Source organism: Alosa alosa, chromosome 10, assembly GCF_017589495.1.
Source record: "Alosa alosa isolate M-15738 ecotype Scorff River chromosome 10, AALO_Geno_1.1, whole genome shotgun sequence".
Classification (NCBI taxonomy): Eukaryota; Metazoa; Chordata; class Actinopteri; order Clupeiformes; family Clupeidae; genus Alosa; species Alosa alosa.
The window spans coordinates 23,822,292-23,842,958 of NC_063198.1; the positions used below are offsets into that span (position 1 = coordinate 23,822,292).

The 20,667-nt window shown below is 41.3% G+C and overlaps 1 pseudogene; it reads left to right on the forward strand.

The window, feature by feature from the left end:
* The first annotated feature begins 780 nt into the window (after positions 1-780).
* Positions 781-4,477, forward strand: LOC125301650 (annotated as a pseudogene).
* Positions 4,478-20,667: the final 16,190 nt, after the last annotated feature.

Below are 20,667 nucleotides of genomic sequence, written 5' to 3' on the forward strand. Positions count from 1 at the left end.
CGAGACACTTATCTCTTCTATGATCTCATCCCAGAAAGATTTTCTTTGACTTGTTAGTTTTTTGAACATTTATTATATCTAATGACATGATGAAACATGATGAATTTAAATCAAACATGATGAATTTAATCCACATATCCTTGCACTTGCGAAACTATTTTTCAGCATTCACGTTCCTCTTAAAGTGACAGGCACTCAATTAGATTTACACACCAAATGTGATGATATAGACAAGTGTACCCTAATAATTTAAATATCAATATGATGTAATCAAATTACTAAATATGTTTAGCTATTAGTAATCATGCAGATCATAAAATACTATACATAATTATCAATACAAATGTATAGTTTATATGAATTCCAAAATATGAAAAAGAAACCTATGACAACCATCACTTTCAATGTGTGTGTGTGTGTGTGGAGGGTCAATCAAATTATATGATTGCCACTGATGTGAATGATCTCACAAATCACACAAACCAAATCAAATTTTAAAAAATCGCAATAGTATCAAAATCGAGATTCTTCACTTGCTATTGGTATTGAAATGATAATGTTGGTATCGTGACAACAGGAGTTGTGGATGTGTCCCCACCAAAGCTGAGACCAAACCTACGCCCTTGCATTCCTCCCTGTCTCTCCATCTCTCTTCCTCTCCATCTCAGCATTGTGCGTTTGGTAGACTACAGCAGGATGTCAGGCCACTTCAGTAGCCATACAGACTTCATCCGTCATCGCGGTTATCGCGTTGCCCAGATCAACAAGGCAGGGTACGCTGTGGGAGGAGTGAAGATGGTGCAGGGGCATGCACGGTATGGGGTATCGGATTACGCGTACCGGGTCGGGGGCTGGTGCAACAGGCCGGCCGTGAGCGCTCCACTCCGTACACATGTCGACTACGACAAGAGGCTCCTGACCCCCATCACCATGAATATCGACCCCGACTACAAGAATGTCCGCAATCAGGAGAAAGAGCAAATCAAAGTCCTGAACAACCGCTTCGCCTCCTTCATCGATAAAGTGAGTCTCTGTCAATCGATCTCTGCCTCTACCCAAAGTGCAGCGCTTCGGATTTTTCTTTCAAGTCAATAGAACCAAATGTGCTTTGATGTGTCATTTTTTGGAACATGATTCACTATGATTGTCAGATTTATCAGTGCTTCTGAGAGATCTTTTGTTATGCTTCAATAACAAGTAGGGATGTAACGGTATGGAAATTTAACATCACGGTTATAGTGACCAAAATTATCACGGTTTTCGGTATTATCACGGCATTTCTAAAAGTGTTTTCAATATGTCCAGAAAGCACTGATAGGCCTACACAAGCTGAAATAGTTTATAAGTGTCCCGTTCACTTTTTTCTTCATGTTTAATCGGCTATGTGCTTATAGCTTAACTTACCCTATAACTTGGAGTTAGCTATTTCTGTTATTTGGATGCAATGAGTGAGACCAAAGTAAGCGTTCAAAATAAAACTTTAGGCTACTGTATTCTCCTGATAACGTGAGTGGAATGGATTTAATGTGGACGTGAACATGATACAGTGCACATTTTGCGGTGAAAAAGTTCCGCCTTTTAAAATTAGGTGTAACCTAATCCGAATCATAGTTAAAACCATCAATTAGACAACAGAATCAGTAGGGTACCAGTATTGTTCCATTGTACCAGGCCTACTGTATGTCAAAAGCAGGCTCGGATGAAGCTGGGAAGGATTAAACACACGGTTTCCACACCGCGGTAATCAACAGTGATAATCATGATGTTTGAAATGAAAACGGTAATTATTATCGTCAACATTTTTATCGCGGTTTACCATTATACCGGTAATCGTTACATCCCTAATAACAAGTATACATTTAAAACAGTGATGTGGGTTCCTCCTGATATTGTAGAGAGTGTTATGCAGCGGCAGGGTCAGTGTTATATGTTTGGGTCTCATAAAAGCAGCAGCACCAGTGTTACAGTACCTCTTATTGTTTATTGTTACTGAGGATGCTTTTAAAACGGATTTTACATTAGGATTGTCACAAAATAACATACATTGATTGTAAGGATAATTAATGTGTCCATCATGTGTGTATCATGAACTGCTGACCGAATCTGCTTAGATGGAATGAATGAGAAGTTAAGAATGTCTTATAATGTACTAAATTAGCGCAGGAGAATTGTTGGGCAATTAAATCATTAAGTAATTAATAGGGTAATTGGGTATCGGAACTCCCCCTATTACCATCGGTCCCATATTTCCGCCGTCTTGCGTGTATGTGTCACTTAATATCCATTTCTATTCAAACCAAGACGGCGGACTCCTAAAGAAACGCAACCGCCCACACCATAGGTGTATCTAAATTAGCTATGTACCAAAAATTACATTTTACCGTGACTCGAAGAGCTGTAAACAGTTTTGTAAGGCTGTGTGTACACAACCGCTTGAAGCTCCAGTGGAATTTTAATTTCATGACGAGAATTCTCGGTCTAAGCGTTCATGTGCCGTTGAAATGGCGTAAATAGGCGACCCATCAGGCCAGCACTATAACTCCCTAATGCTCCCGATAAGAACCAAACCAGATTTTGTTCAAAAAATGTAAGGTTCATTTAGCAAATGTTATTTTGAAGTGTTAAAAAACATTGTTGTTTTAGAATTTCTGAACAAAAGTGGTAATAAATGGGGGTGTTACAATAGTTAGGTAAGGAAGCTTTATGGAGGTATAAAGTATAAGAAATACGTGAACTGAGAAGCTTTGATATAGACCATTTTCTTCACAGAGGGTGCGTAACCTGGAGCAGCAGAACAAGATGCTGGAGACCAAGTGGAGTCTCCTGCAGGACCAGACAACTTCTCATTCCAAAATCGACCAACTATTTGAGGCCTACATCAGTAACCTGCGCCACCACCTCGACTGTCTGGGTCATGACAAGGTCCGTCTGGAGGGAGACCTGCACAATATGCAAGAACTGGTGGAGGACTTCAAGAAGAAGTGAGAGGATATTCACACACACACAGACACAAACACACACACACAGCTCTGATATACACATACACACAGCTCTGACAATAGTCTTTATGGCATGATACGCTAACTGTCTGTTGTTCAGATACGAGGATGAGATCAACAAGCGCATTAGCTGTGAGAATGAATTTGTGCTCTTGCAGAAGGTGAGAGTTCCCTCATGGCCACACTCATACACCTTACACACACATCCACATATACGATCACAGCACACACACATGATCACGTCCACATATACGATCACAACACACACACATGATCACACCCAAATACACAATCACAGCATACACACATGATCAAATCCACACGCCTCACACTCACATGATCACACCCACATATACACTCCCCCTATAGGCTACTTACTATATATATCCCAGATACTCACACAAGTTCATATCCATATAACAACATCCCCCAACACACACACACACACATATTCACAACTCCTTGTCTGTTATGTTGCCAGGACTCAGAGGACGCCAAGATGGCTGCATGGGAGCTGAAGGCAACACTAGACAATCTGAATGATGAGGTCCACTTCCTCAGGAAGCTCTATGACTTGGTACTTTCACTCACACACTTACACACTGCATGCACGTCTTTATCTGTAATGTACACTGTTGACTGTCATGACCATGAGAACTTACCAATGTGTGTGTGTGTGTGTGTTTGTGCGTGTGTGTGTGCGTGTGTGTGTGTGATTATAGGAACTGCAAGAGCTGCAAGCCCAGATAAAGGACACATCCGTGGTGGTGGAGATGGACAACAGCAGGAATCTAGACATGGACGCCATCGTGGGGCTGAGGTCAAAGCCCAGTATGAGGACATCACCAACCGCAGCAAGGCTGAGGCTGAAACCTGGTACAAACAGAAGGAATGGCCCTGCATCATATTCCTCGAATACACGCACAATCACTCACACACACACACACACACACGCACACACATAACAAGTCTTCCTCTGTGTTGTAAGTTTGTACAAAGTGTTTTCCTTTCCCTTGAATAACAAGTGAGTGTGTTTGTGTGTGTTCAGTATAAAGAGATGCAGGTGTCTGTCACTAAGTCCAGCAGTGAAATGCAATCCTCCAAAGCTGAGATTGCTGAGTGCAACCGCATAATCACAAGGATTCATTCAGAAATCGACACCATCAAAGGACAGGTAGCCTATGACCGAATGCACTCACATATGCACACCTACGTATTTAACCATCCTTAACCTTTGGCCCACCCTTATTCAGCGGGAAAAGCTAGAGACACAGATCGTAGAGGCAGAGGAGTGTGGACAGCGGGCAGTGACAAAGGCCCGTGGCAGCATCAAGGACCTGGAGGCTGCCCTCCAGCGCACCAAGCAGGACATGGCAAAACAGGTGCGCGAGTACCAGGAGCTCATGAATGTCAAGTTAGCGCTGGACATCGAGATCGCCACCTACAGGAAGCTGCTGGAAGGAGAGGAGAGCAGGTGAGACTGGCATGATACTGTACTACCACTATATATTTTACTGCCTCTACAAATGCCACCACTACTACTACTGCTGCTGCTGCTACTCATAACGATAACAGTCATCATCATCATTTTACAAAGATGTTTCATATGGAGAAAAAAAAGAGATGAAAAAATAAGCCTAGTATCATGACGTTAGACTGTATAACTAATGATAACTACAATAAACCTGATATGCAAAATTCAATATTATTTGTAGAGCCAACTCACAAACATGAATATGTCACATAGATAGATAGATAGATAGATAGATAGATACTTTATTGATCCCCAAGGGGAAATTCAAGAAACATACAGGACATTAAACAAATCAAATAGAGCAGTAAGAACATATTCCATATTCAAAGATTAAAATTAAACTAAAAAAAAAAAAGGAAATTGTGTAGCCATAGACTGAGTGGAGTTAATACGCTTTTAATAATGAGACTGTTTTGAATAATGATCTCTCTTCCTGTGACCCCTACACTAGACTGGTACATGGCTTCCAAGCCATCGCCAAGCACAGATGTGAGTAATCATCTTATACACTAATTCAAGACTGACACTTCTCTTCTCTTCTTACAGTCACAAACTACGCGTTCCCTTTGGAGACCTCGGGCATGACCCTTGACCTCCACTCCCCAAGCCCGATGGAATCTTCGCGCTACAGCCTAGCTCCTCATCCATGACCGCAGGGACCTCAAGGGACATCGGTGAAAGTGTCCCAGTCAAGGGCCCAACAGCAGAGGAGTTGATATTAGGGCTGGTTGATATGGCTTAAAAAAAATCTCAGATTTTTTCACACCAAACCCGATTTTGTCCTTTTATCCTATATGAGCTGGTAATTGCATAGGTTACAATGTGCGAATTGTAGGCTGTTTATTTGGACCTTTTGACCTTTCTGTCTCTAATATATGTTATACCTTGTCCTCTTTGAATGGCTGTGTGCATGAAATAACCAGTCACATAACATAGCCTAAACAATAGCAATATTATCTGGCTAATGCATTTCATGTCTAGGCCTAGTCTGTTTTCTTTGATGTGAAGGCCTATTAGTGAAAAAACTGGCTGTGTCACTACTTGAGTCCCAAAGCTGGAAAATGTACCATGTTTCTATTGTTGCACATATAGCTGCCAAATATACCCCATGGTCAACAACCACTTGAAAAATCATACCAAGAGTGGGGAACATGCCAAATATACCCCATGGTCAACAACCACTTGAAAAATCATACCAAGAATAGGGAACATGCTATGTTGGCAATCAAAAATTACTTATTTGTCTGCCTGATCCTCAACAGCTGTCTCAAAGTTATTGGGAGGGTATTTTGTAAACATTCTGTTCATGAAATTTAATTTCGGCATACTGTATGTTTTACAATCAGAAATGATCATATTATGTCCGATAGAGAGAGTAGATTAGCTGGAAACAGCTGTCACAGTTTGCAGGTTTTCACCAGTATCAAGCACCAACCTTTAATCACCTTAATAATTTACGTAATAATTCATCCATCTGTTAGCTATATATTTTTCTGATAATGATGATGATTAGCCTTTATTGCCTCCTAAGATAAATTATTTTGTGCAATCTGGAGACAGAATAAAGTGGATGCACACAGACAGCCAGTGGTGGGTAGTAATGCGTTACAAGTAACGCAAATGAGTAAAAAAAGTACTTTTTTCGGGTAACGAATACTTTCCAAGTTCCTTTTTTAAGGCTGTAATTTTACTCTTACTCGAGTAAATATTTGAACTAGAATTTGTACTCTTTACTCAATTACATTTCCCATTGGGCCTTCATTAAAATGAGCATTTCGATAGAAGTAGGCTACACATATCTTTGTTGACTATAACACAAGCATACATGTTAGCGACACGCCCTCCCTAGGTTGCAACATTGTTGCGATTACACAGCAGAGAAGGGAGTCGGCCGTTATGTTGGTACTGAGGACTAGAAACGCCATGGATGCAGAGATGAACGTTAGTAGCCTACTACCAAAAGCAGCCCCGACTCCCATGGTCAACGTCTGGCCACATCTGCAACACTGTTCCGTCCCATGCGAAGGAAGGGAGACAACCGTATAATGAAAGGAATGTGTCAGCCTAAGCATAACAATATCAGCCTTCAAAATGTTGAGGTATTATTTTCTATCAGTGGTTCTCGTAGTGCTACTTAGCGAGCTAGTACTAGCTGTAGGCTATTCGACTGAAACAAAGGCTATTTCTTGACATAACTCAGGGGTCTCCAAAAATGGTGCCCGCGGGAGAATAGTTATTATACAATGCGTGAACAAAACAGGCATGAACTTTTTAAAAGATTGTGAACCGTGGCACTGAGGATGAAGAATCTTTTATGGTATGTTGGTCTCAAGGGCCCACATCAATCTGGCCCATAATCACTCATTTGTGATTTGCACCCCGGTAAAAAAAATGAAAATGCAATATTATTCTGCTTTAATCGCCCCTATCTTCAGTTAAGATGTTCAGAACTGCACCAATTTTATGTGTATGATTGACCTGGCATTCTCTGGGGGTATGCCAAGTTTTGTAGAATTTCATCCATGGGGGGGTCTAAAAAAAATTAGGTTATGTGTACATTTAGTGACTGTACACTCATTGGCCTGTAGATGGCGGTGCACACATATACACATGCACACACACACAGGCACCCACATACTATCGGTATTAGAGCGGCCCGATACATAATTACAAATTCAGTAGGATTAAAGAAAGCCAAAATAAATATTCATCATCATCATGATGGCTGCATTTCCAGTATTGGCGATAAGTAGTCGTTTGTCCACTAGATGGCGCGTCGTTGCAGTGGGACGTAATTTTGTTGGAAGCTAAAGCATTAATGCCATCTTACTCCCTCTATGGCTACGGCAGAGCCTGCTAGCATAGCAACATGCTAACACATTAAGCGCCCACATATAGGCGTTTGAGTGCACATACCGACGCGGGAGAGGTATGACTCAACTCGTGAAAGTTAAGGTAAGAACATATATTACTACTGATTTTGGGTGTCGTGTTCCTTTAAAAGTGGGTTGGAAAAACAATGGACGCTTCATACAAGGAGTGTAGTTTACTGCAGAGAACATCTAATAAGGATAGGATGACGTTCAAATGAAATGTAATTTCCATTTCTTCTTGAAGCCGAAATAAGGATGTTTATCGGACATGCTTGGTTTTTACTGCAGGTACGTTAATCTTATAATATCAATAAGGACCTAGGTAATGTTACTGTTAGCGTTGGTTGAGTGATGGAGGTCAATTTGATTGATTGCATTTGTAGAAAACTATAAATGCGGTTATACCAAGCAAATTGATAGCAGCACTGTTTGTATCTTTCGACTGTCATTTATTGCACGTGCTACAAAATCATTCTGTGCAATGGAAGATTTACCAGCGTTACACGGTCTGATACAGTTTGCCTATACATGCGTGAGACTGAGGCGCATGTTTATTTTGTTTTAAGTGCGTGCAGGGTGTGAGAGGGGAATCGATGTGCTTTGATTCCAGCTTGGTAGTTGTAGTCTGTGAAATTAAAAAGCACGTGTGTGTGAAGTATCCAATGCAATCCAATTTCATTATGGCTGCTTTAGCAACACACCTTGCTACTGTGTAGTGGGTCCCATTTAGAAGTGGCTACTTCATTCGGCTTTCCTTGACTCATGGAGCTGCGTGAATTTTATTACAACTTTTAAGCCCGCGATATGGCAGTTTAAGTCCGCTTGATACTGTAAAGGCGTAAGCCATTGGTTTCAAAGGAGATTCTATTTGTGTCGCCAGCATAGCCTATTGACAATTTATGTTGTAGGCTAAATAGGCCTACCTTATAAGTAGCTTAGGAAGCTATCAGCTTTCTATTAGGATCTAGTTTGTTAGTTACAGTTTTGTCATAACTCCCTGATGCATTTTTGCATTTAGAATAGCCAGGCGTGGATATCTCAATCGGAAAATTAAACAATATCGGTGCCTATGGACTAGGCTGGGTGAACCAGCCTGATCTGCCCGCAATTTATTTTTTTTTTTTTGATTTCTTAAAAGATTGAGCTTGGTCTGGTGAAAGCCAGACTAGCCATGGACCTCAGTTACACAATGCAAGGGAACATGAATCAGCCTATATTTGCACAAACAATAGCGGACAACAGCTCTTCAACTTTGGCCCGTTAAAATGTGTATATGAACAGTCTGACGCATTTCATCAAGGCCCATTTTCGACATGTCAGTTATTTTGCACCACTGGTTAGATGTAAAACAGCATTTTGTTTCAGACTACTGTTACTTAATTTGTGCATTAACAATAACGTTTCAGACTACTGTTACTTAATTTGTGCATTGACAATAAAGTATTACATGAACTAAAGATGACTAAAATCTTATGTAGAAGAAGAAACATTCACAAAAAATCCATCCATCCAAAAATGACCTTTGTTTTTGATAGCTGTTGAAAACGGCATGGAACTAACAGAGATGTTTCGAGTGCTTTAAATAGCAACCACAAGCTTCGAGTCAAGAGTGGGGGATGGAGTAAAATATGGAGACAAATTGAAGTGTGATTTCTTTTCGAGGAACGGATGTACAGGACTGAGCGGCGGGCATATTTTGTACCGCAATGCAGTACATCTAGTATTTAATTTATACTACTTTAAACCACCTTCTGAAAACAACTGTACACTGTCTACACTGCACTATATCTTTTGTCTGTCTATGCACCAACTACTTTGTATATCACATTGCACTTTTCTGCTTTTTTGCACTTCTGGTTAGACACAAACTGCATTTTGTTGTCTCTGTACTTGGACTCTGCACAATGACAAAGTTGAATCTAATCTAATCACCTGCATTCGCCACTCTCCCATTTTCCCACTGTCTGGATGACTCTGTCCTCTTTTATGGAGTTTACCCAGTTTCATTATGTACTGCCACCTGCTGTCTGTAGCACTTGTGTTCTCAGTCAAAGTGTATCTAAGCAATTTTAGCAAGGTGGACTGGGAACATACAAAATTGCATGTACCGTCACCAGCATGACAGTAACCTCTGTCTCACTGAGCCTGTGAAGACACTCCCAGATTCTTTACTGATTGCATTGAACAGGGCTGATCTCAGCCGTTTTTTAAAATGTTTCTTAATTCCTCTTTATTTGATCTCTTCATTGGGGCTGGAACCTGTGAACTGTGAATAACACATGCTGGCCTTTTTGTCTTGTATTAATGAACTGTTACACTTACTTATGCCAAAAACCAATGTTTGTTTTTTAACGATCAGAAACAAACCTACAAACTTGCACTTTTCAATGTTTATGGAACTTTTCTAACAGATATTGAACCCAGTTACACCATTTCCTTTACTTATTCCAAACCAATGTCTGTTTATCAAACTTTAGTTTTGAGGGCACTGAACTTAAATATGAAAACACTTGAAAATGTGTATGGAATTACAACTACATTTAACTCATTACAACTTGTATCAAACCAGTTTTTGTCTATGCTGTCAAACATTATGGATTATGTTCCCAGTTTTGATGTGGGATGTCATCACTTTATATGATATACAGTATCAGAATATTCTATTACTGTTAAGCCACAATGAATATTAAAATACACACAACCATGTTTCCTGTATCAGCTCTTCTACTCTGAGTCAATTTACTCAGGTTTGTCACTCAACCACGTAGCCTACTTGGAATAGCCTACCCCTCAGGTGTCTGAATGGCTGATCTCACACTCGATCAGTAAGAAAAATGTGGGCAGGGGAAGTGGTTGAGCACTGCTCTTCCATGCCCACATCCACGGCTGAAGTGCCCTTGAGCAAGGCACCTAATCCCCTTACTGCTCCCCCAGCGCTGCTGTAGCCGGTAGCTCACTGCTTGGGGGTAGTGTGTGCTTCACCTCACTGTGTGTTCACTGTGTGCTGTATGTGTTTCACTGATTCACAGATTTGGATAAATGCAGAGACCAAATTTCCCTCACGGGATCAAAAGAGTGTATATATACTTATACAGAAAGGTTCCATAAACATTTACATGAGATCAGCCAGGGAAGGTGGGGTGAACAGTCTGTGGTTGGGGTGAGAACAGTCTTTGATGATGCTGCGCGCCTTACGCAAGCATCGCTTGCCCTGGATGGCCTCGATGGAGGAGAGTGAGGAACCGGTGATGCGTTGGGCAGTTTTCACACCCTCTGCAGTGCTTTCCGGTCATGGGCAGAGCAGTTGCCTTACCAAAAAGGTGATGAAGGTGGAGCTCATAAATCAAATATTCAGTCACAGTCTAGCAGATGCCCTGCAGTAATGCAATGTAAAGCTACACCTTCCTCAGTTCCAGGGGTGTGAGGAGACCGTTCAGCTCATTCGTGGTAGTCCTTGAGCAAGGCAGTTGTTCTGGGGAGATATAAAATAAATAAATGAATAAAAAGGGATTTGAGATGCATCTTATTTTTGTTAGAGTGAATTACATGTGAATAATACAGTGTTGGGCAAGCTACTTGGGAATTGTAGTGAGCTAAACTATCAGTTACTCTGCCATGAATAAAACTTCACTACACAAAACTACCACCCCAGTCAAATGTAGCAAGCTTAGTAACACAAACACAGCAGTAGGCTAGTTCACTACATAGGAAGCTACTTTAAATTGTGCTAATTTCACATGACAAAAGTGTAGCTTGTTTGGCCAAGCTACTTCATATAAAGAAGTTAAGCTATTGAAAAGTTACTTTATTCAGGAAATAGTGAAGCTACCACCAACACACTTATTACTAGCTAAGCTACAAGTAGCAACTGCCCGATAATAGGCTACAGTCTGTGCCACTTGTGTAAAATTAAAGCGGACCAATGTTATATTAGTAATATTTGATTCATTTCTACAATAGCATTCTTGTGTCAGTTGTAATGTAAGTCAGTGTAATGGAATATGACTCATCAAGTCTCAGTTCATAGCCGGGTGAACATCTGAACACCTAGCAAGTAGCCTAGCTAGCTGGCTACGATTTACATACAATAACAAAGATCCTTGCTCCTTTTCAACTCTCTGGTAATATTGCATTCACAAAATACAACCAATAGTACGATAATGTTAAATCTTACTTGTGAAAAGTAATCCCCCGAGCCCTGTTTGCGATGGTCCGCCGATTTGAGCAGGAATATGCTGCACATTGCTCTGGCATCTCTCTGCTGCAACTATAGCGGCTGCATTTACTGTTTCCAGCAGCCAATGCCGTGTCTACTCTGGCACAAAGGCTCTGGCATTGCAGCAAATCACCCAGACGTCATTTTTTTACCTCTGACGTCAGACGCTAAGTTTTTGCGCGTGGCACACGTAAAAATGTGGCGTCTGGCGGCTCAGCCGTCTATTTTTTACTCCTGAAGAAGTAAAAAATCTACACGTGGAGGCGTTATTTTGACAGACGTTTTGTCTTGAACGGCTTGCCATATTTTTCAGGCATCTGACCGACCGGGTTGATACTTCAGCGTGAGAAATCAGGGGTGTGGCTAGGGTTGCCACCTGTCCAGGATTTTCCTGATTGTCCCGGATTTTCATGGTCTGTCCAGGAAAATAAAAATAAAAATCCTGGACACTGAATGTCCCGGATTTTTGTACATGATGCGCAAAATGTGTATTTCAGTTTAATTGAAGCGTGCCTACGTCCATAAACGTATGCACAGCCTTATTGGCTCTTAAATGACGTAGCATAACATGGGTGGTGGTGGTGGAGACTTGCACCGGGTCCTTGGGCAACTACACTACGCCACTGGCCGGCAACACCACCTGCTTGCACAGCAAAGTGGCCTCACTCACAGCACCTGTCACCACATCAGGTCCGTAGAGTACTGCAACACTATTGCCACTGAGGTACCACTTCAACAGCAGGTCCTAGACAAAATGCGCTAGAGCAGGGGTGGGCAAACTTTTTGGCTCAAGGGCCACATTGGGTTTTGAAAAATGGCCGGCGGGCCGCACAACGGCCAACGGTCATTTAGTATCAAAAGTATGCTTTAAAATATTAATTGCTAATGCTGCTAATTTGATACTGTTTAACAAATGTATAAATTGTGCACTGTCGCTTTAAGGACAGTTTATAAATGGTCAGTAGTGGGAACTACTGTTGCCTTTATGATTTCCTTTTAAAAGTTTCTTATAAGAAGGAGATATCAATTATCAACAATGACAAGCCAGCTGGAACCTGCCGCTCTCTCTCCCTCTCGTGAGCGCAGACGCGTTCCCAATTAAATGGAGTAGCATTACGTTCAAGTTAGATCTGCTGCAATGGAGATAACTAATAGTAGGCCTATCATCTCTATTTAACATGATGTTTTGACATTGACATTGTAAACGTTTTCTGAGGAGAGTGAAAAGCAGTTTGCAGTAAAGCTAACCAACGTTGTCTCTATCGCAGGAAAAAGCGAACAGCCTGATAACCAAATGAAATGCTCGGCGGGCCAGATACGGCCCGCGGGCCGCAGTTTGCCCACCCCTGCTCTAGAGCAATTTTTTTAATCACTCCAAGGTGGCAGTGTGTAGACCCTCTTGTGTGTGTTGGTGGAACTGGGTGGTTCTAAAAGTAATATTTGCCTTTCAATCTACCAAGGCTACTACAGCACCTTGGGCAGGTTAACTCACATTAGCAAAAAGAACACCTGGCATTGCCCCTGTGCAAAGGGAAGCACATCTTGTCCTCACCAACATATTGTGAAGTGTCACCTTTTTCAGACAGAAAAAACACCTTTTCATGACCACCCACCACAGCATCACCACCATCAACTCCTCTTACCACAGAGATGGAGAGAACTGTGAGGTATGTGTATGGGAGCACCTGGAAGTACCTGCCACTCTTCTGAAGCTCATAGACATTAGCCTCTGTAGTTGTTTCTGGCTGAAACAACATGGCAGTTGTGTTCAGGGAACCCCAACTTAGAGGAGGCCGTGCAGGTCACCAGCAGAGATAAAGTAGCTGGCATGAAAAGTGTTACACAAAGTAAGTTCAATACATCTGTTGAAATTACACATACATCCAATTTAATGCCCTGAATCTATGTCAGACATTTCAGCTTACAGAAGAAGCTGTGTCTACTTAAGGAATACGCTATTGTTTTCGATGCAATTCCTACAGGATTCATAATGCTCTTCATTTACCCCCTACACACCTTGCTATGTAACTGCCTTATCCAACACTGTTGTGGGTGACTTATGTCTCTCTACAAGACATCACAACATAAATAGGGAAATTAGAGCATTATTCCAAAAAGACATTGTTACTGTTCCTTACATCATACCTTTCTGGAATAGTGTTACAGAGAATACTGTATACCATGGAGAAAAGTTTGGTCATTGCCTTTCAAGTATATATTGTCATAAAAGAGAGAAGCTTCAATAAAACAGTCAAAATGTCACAAAATCACATAGGCTGTTACAAATATATATCCTACTTCAAATATTTTTATATAACATAATTCAGTGATAATTTAGAATGACATAATAATTCTTTAATATCAGCTATTTCACTAGTAAGCATTAATGAGTCCCGTATTTAAGTCCCACTTATACTCGCACCACATACAGAGTGTTATACTCACACCAGAGTATAAGTCACACTTTGGCTGGTCCTGTGACTTATATATCTATATATATATATATATATCTATATATATATATATATATATATATATATATATATATATATATATATATATATATATATATATACATATATATATATATATATATATATATATATATATATATATATATATATATATATATATATATATATATATATATAATTATATAATGTAACATGTTTTGAAATATTAGTCAGTATGAATTGACATGAACACTACATGAAACATTACCGTCTACAGCCACGAGAGGGCGCTTTAAGCTTGTGGAATGTGAACTTGCCTCAGGTCAGACATTTTTTCATTTCAGCCCAAAAGTTAGAGGGGGTTCGGGGTTGTCACCACAGGGAAAATGTATTAAATATTGTTATGTCAAAATGTGCTAAATATTGTTACGCACTTTCAGTCAGAGATTATGGCTTGCACTATTTTTTTCCCAAGCTTATTTATATAGCACATTTAATACACAGCGGTCATTCAATGTGCTGTACATAAACAAAAGCAAACAGTAATAACAATTAAAAGCATAGAAGGGCAATATAGTGAAAGATAGTTCAAAAGGTAAAGATCATAATAAAAAGAAAACATAAGGTAAAATCATTTTAAAATAAAAAATAATTAATAAGCAAAAAATAAAAACAAAGGCAAAAGTAGTAAAAAAAATAATAGTAATAATAAAAGTAATAAAAGACAAGGTTGAATAATTTTCAAGGCAGACAATTTGAGTTACAATTTGTAACTCAGCGCATTTAGCAGAAAGCATCTGAGAACAGTTTGGTCTTAAGTCTAGATTTAAAACTGGCTATAGTATTTTTTATCTTTTTGATGTCATCCGAAAGTTGGTTCCAGAGCTAAGCCGCATAGCAGCTAAAAGCTGCTTCACCATGTTTAGTTCTAACAGTAGGTTTTACTAACACGTTTTTCACCTGGGACCTGAGAGGATGAGAAGGTGTGTAGTGCTGAAGCATGTCTGATAGGTATTTAGCTCCTGCTCCTTTTACTGATTTATAAACAAGCAGTGCTTTAAAGTTAATTCTGTGACTTACTGGTCAGTTCTTTTAATTTTTGTTAGAATCCTAGCTGCTGCATTTTGTATCACCTGAAGCTGTTTAATAGTATTTTTAGGAAGGCCTGTGAACAGTCCATTGCAGTAATCAAACCTGCTGGAGATAAATGCATGAATGAGCTTTCATGTTTTCATCAGTCATCAGCCCCTAAGTTTGGCAATATGTTTGAGGTGTTAAAAAGCTGATATACTGTAGTTATCGCTTTCATGTGGCTGTTGAAATTTAGATCACTGTCAATTTATACACCAAGGTTTTTAACAGTATCCTTTGCCTTCAACCCTAGTGGCAACCCTAAGTCTTTCCTCCTTTTTACCAAATCTAATTACTTCAGTTTTTTCTTTGTTCAGCTGAAGAAAATTTTGAAACATCCAGGTGTTGATTTGTTCTATACACTGACACATAGATTCAAGGGGACCATAGTCGTATGGTGACAGCGAAGTAAATTTGTGTGTCATCTGCATAGCTATGATATGAAATCAAATTATTTTGGATGATTTGTCCAAGTTGGAGCATATAGAAGTTGAATGCCCCAAGATCGACCCCTGGGTAACACTACAGGTCAAGGACGTTGGTGTTGAGGTACAGTTTCCGATGGCAACAAAGAAGCTCCTTTCTTGTAGATATGACTTTAGGCAATTGATAACTATGCCTGTAAATCCAACCCAGTGTTCTAGTCTGTGTAGTAAAATATTGTGATCAACAGTGTCAAATGCTGCACTAAGGTCCAATAGCACTAGGACTGATGTTTTACCTGAATCTGTGTTGAGGCGTACGTTGAGGCTGTATGTCATTGAAAATTTCGATGAGAGCTGTTTCAGTGCTGTGATTTGCACAAAAACCAGACTGACTAATCAAAATACTAAATTTGACGTTAGGAAGGTGGTTGATTAAAGACTACTTTTTCAATAATTTTGCCTATAAAAGGTAGATTGGATATGAGCCTGTAGTTGTTTAGCATGGAGGCATCCAGGTTATTTCTCTTGAGAAGTGGCTTTACAACAGCTGTTTTCAGTGACTTAAAGTGCCAGACAGCAGTGATACATTTACAATTTGACGGACATCTGCCGCTATAAGGTGAAAAACAGTTTTGAAGAAATTGGTAGGCAGAGTGTCTAAGACGCATGTGGAAGAGCTAGCTATCTATCAAGCTGAACTCCGACATCAAGTTAAGTTTCCCTCTGTTTGTAGCTGGAAGTTCCGGTTGTTGAATTAGTAATTGAGCAGATATGTTGAGTCTGATTTTGTCAATTTTACCTTTGAAAAAAGATGAAGAGTCATTGCATTTATTAGCTTATAGATGCCTAAAACACGTGTGCATACCGTAAATTTGCCTACATTGTTTCGATTTAACTAATTACCTACATTGTTTCGAATTAAAAGAGCTCTTCTTAATATTTTATATTGTTGGTTGGTTTAATACTGCTGTTAATGAAAACTCGTCCTATACACTGGGTCTCCAACACGTCACACTGGTGCATTTCGACTCAAACAGAGTCTTTATCAAGGTGCTAAAGGTGATAAAGACTGTTGAAATGCGCCTACAGTAAGCGTCAGAGTGCGCTCAATAAAGGACTTTTTATCAGCAGAGTGCCTCGGGATCTACCTTCATTCTCAACATGGACCCATTGCTCTGAGGAATAGCCTTATTGTCATCAAATTATACAGACTGTCATATTTCTGGCAAAAAGAAGGGAGGCGGACTGGTGCTGTACATTAACAATAGATGGTGAAGGGAGGCGGACTGGTGCTGTACATTAACAATAGATGGTGAAGGGAGGCGGACTGGTGCTGTACATTAACAATAGATGGTGCAATCCCGGACATGTAACAGTAAAGGAGACTGTATGCTGTAAGGATGTGGAGTTATTAGCGGCTAGTCTCCGTCCGTACTACATGCCGAGGGAGTTCTCGCACGCAATTGCTGTCTGTGTTTACGTTCCACCTCGAGCTCTTCCGGATACAGACCTCATGTATGCAAACGTGAGGGATGCATACAGTGCAAACCCCCTCCCCCCACTGGGAAAGTCAGACCACAACCTCATTCATCTCCAGCCAATGTACAAGCCCAAAGTACAGAGGCTACCAGTTCCCACACGCACCTTCAGGGAAGTGGACACCCAAGTGGATGAGGCTCTGAGAGACTGCTTCGAGTGTACTGACTGGAGTGTGTTACAGAATGGAGAGGACTTGGAGGAGGTCACACAGTGCACAACTGACTACCTGAACTTCTGCATGGACATTGTTGTTCCCACCAGAACTGTACGCTGCTTTCCCAACAACAAGCCTTGATAACCAGCAATGTCAAGACCCTTCTCAACAGGAAAAAGATGGCTCAGAGAGGGGACATGGCAGAGCTGAGGCGCTGCAAGAGGAACTCAAATTCAAGCTAAAGGAAGCTAAGGAGGATTACAGAAAGAAGGTGGAACAGAAGCTGCAGGAAAAACAACTTAAAGGAGACATGGGACTGCATGAAGGTTATCACTGGCCTGAAGAAGAACAGCAGCTCTGTGGAGGGGGGACCTGGACAGGGCTTAACCAGTTGAACCACTTCTACAACAGGTTTGACTGCCCTGCTCCAGCTCCAATGGCGGTGGTCTGTCCACCATCCCCCAGCCCCCCCACCCTCACACCCCTCAATACCAGCAACACTCACCTCCATCATCACAGGCTATCGCATTCCCCACCATCAATGGATTTTTGCACCCCTCCCCACATGGCGATCATGAACAATGAGGTGACAACGACCTCAGTCAACAGCCATCAGACACACACAGATCCCAGATGCACCCCTCCCTCCCCTCACCATTACACCCCTCACCATTACAAAAGATCAAGTGACAGTCCAACTTAAGAAATTGGCGCAGCAATAAAGCAGCTTGGCCTGACAGACTGTGCCCAAGGCTACTCAAGTCCTGTGCTGCTGAACTGGGGAGCCACTGAAGCACATCTTCAATTTGAGCCTACGCCTTTGGACAAGTTCCAACACTGTGGAAGACATCATGTCTCACCCCTGTCCCTAAGAAGCCACACCCTAGTGAGCTTAATGACTACAGACCTGTCGCTTCTTACATCACATGTGATGAAGACAATGGAGCGATTGGTCTTAGGCATGCTCAGACCCCAGGTATGCCATGCACTAGACCCGTACAGTTTGCTTACCAGGAGAAAGTGGGCGGGACGATGCCATCACTTATCTTCTACACAGGACACATTCCCACCTAGACAAGGGGAAAAGTGCTGTGAGAATCATGTTCTTTGATTTCTCAAGTGCTTTTAACACCATCCAGCCCCTCAGATTGGGAGACAAGCTCTTGCAGATGGGTGTGGACGCCACCTGGTAACCTGGATTACAGATTACCTGACCGAAAGCAACCACAGTTCGCCAGACTGAAGAACTGTCTCTCTCGCTGTGATCTGCAGCACCGAGCCACAGGAACTGTGCTCTCTCCAGTCCTGTTCACCCTGTACACATCTGACTTCTGCCACAACACCCGAGTCATGCCACATGCAGAAGTTTTCTGATGATACTGCAATTGTGGGGTGTATCAGGAACGGGCAGGAGGAGGAGTACAGGAGCCTGGTGGAGGACTTTGTGCAATGGTGCAAACTCAATCATCTTCAACTTAACACTTCAAAGACCAAGGAGATGGTGGTGGATTTCCGCAGGTCTAAGCCCACTCTGCTACCAGTTCACATTGATGGGGTCAATGTGGAGGTGGTTAGCACCTACAAGTATCTGGGTCTCCACCTGGACAATAAACTGGACTGGTCAGCCAACACTGATGCACTCTACAAGAAAGGGCAGAGCAGGCTGTACTTCCTGAGGAGGCTGCGGTCCTTCAATGTGTGCAGTAAGCTCCTCAGGATGTTCTACCAGTCTGTTGTTGCCAGCGTCCTCTTCTATGCAGTAGTATGCTGGGGAGGAAGCACAAGGAAGAAGGATGTGGGGCGAATTGACAGGCTGGTAAGGAAAGCTGGCTCTGTGGTGGGAGCTGAACTGGAGTGCATCACTTCACTATCTGACAAAAGGGCCCTGAACAAACTGATCAACATCTTGGACAATAAGTGTCACCCACTCCACAGCACTATTGTTAAGCAGAAGAGCCTGATCAGCTGGAGACTTCGCTCACTGCCTTGCACAACTGACAGACTGAGAAAGTCATTTTTGTCCCCAGGGCCATTGAACTGTTCAATGCCTCACTTAAGGAAGAGGAGAGATAGACTTCTCTGCATAGTCTGTCTGCCTCTTCACCCCCTCCATGTTTGGTACTGTCTGTCCACTAGCCACTTGTACCACTGTCTTTATGCCTCACTGTTTGCGTGCTATATTAGCACATTAGCACATATGCATAACCCCCCCCTCCATGCCACAGCCGAACTGTGGCCACACTTATACATTTTCTTAAATAGTTAAATATATAGATATATAGACTTTTACTTTACTTTATTTCTGCATTGTTGCAGTGTTGACTTACTCATTTGCACTATCACCATGACCACTATCACCATTGCACTACCACCATGACACTCATTCACACAGAGCACATACCTTACTATGCACGGAGAACCACAGGCTCAGTCCCTGCCTCAGTCATTGCAAGCGCCTCTGATTTATGAAATCACCACTATGTGGATACTGTTTTTAGAATTGATTTAGATTAAGTGTTAGTATAATTTGTATTTTTGTAATTTGTATTTTAGTATATTTTTATATATTGTATTAAGTGTTAGTATAATTTGTATTTTAGTATATTTAGCATATTCTTTATCTTCTACTGTCCTTACTGCTTAGTTGTGTTTTTATATTATATACTTTAATTACTCTTTCTGCTGTTAAAGAATGTGTTTGTGTTGTATGTATGCTGCTGCTGCTGAGACCTTGAATTTCCCCTGGGGATCAATAAAGTATCTATCTATCTATCTATCTATCTATCTATCTATCTAGACATCAACTATGACTATGAAATCAGTGTTTGATTATTGTCATCCTGTGACCTCAAGGGCAAGGGTGCTGTGCAGATCTGCCAACCATCACGCATTTGATTGGTGTAAGAGTGTGGAGCCAATCAAATGAATGAATCTCACTCTCAATGTGTGAGAGTTGGCAGCTCTGGCTGTGTGTGTAGGTGTGTGAGAGAGGGGTTGTTCAATAAAGACACACAAGCATTTAAAAATGTATTTTCTATACTGTCTACACTGAGTTATATATTTGCTCTGTACCACACAGAAAGAGCATAGACACTTATCAATAACCTATGTGAGATATGAGGCACGAAGAAGAATGACTGGGTGTTGGCAGGGCAGGAATGTAAGGAGTGTCAATTGGGGGTGAAGGGCACCAGGCTATCAGTACACACACAGAGAGACACACAGACAATCACACACATGCACACACACACACACATTCACACCCACACACTGACTCACACACACACACCCTAGATTTATCTGTTTATTGGGCCATGGTGAAGTGTCCACAATTAAAGACAAA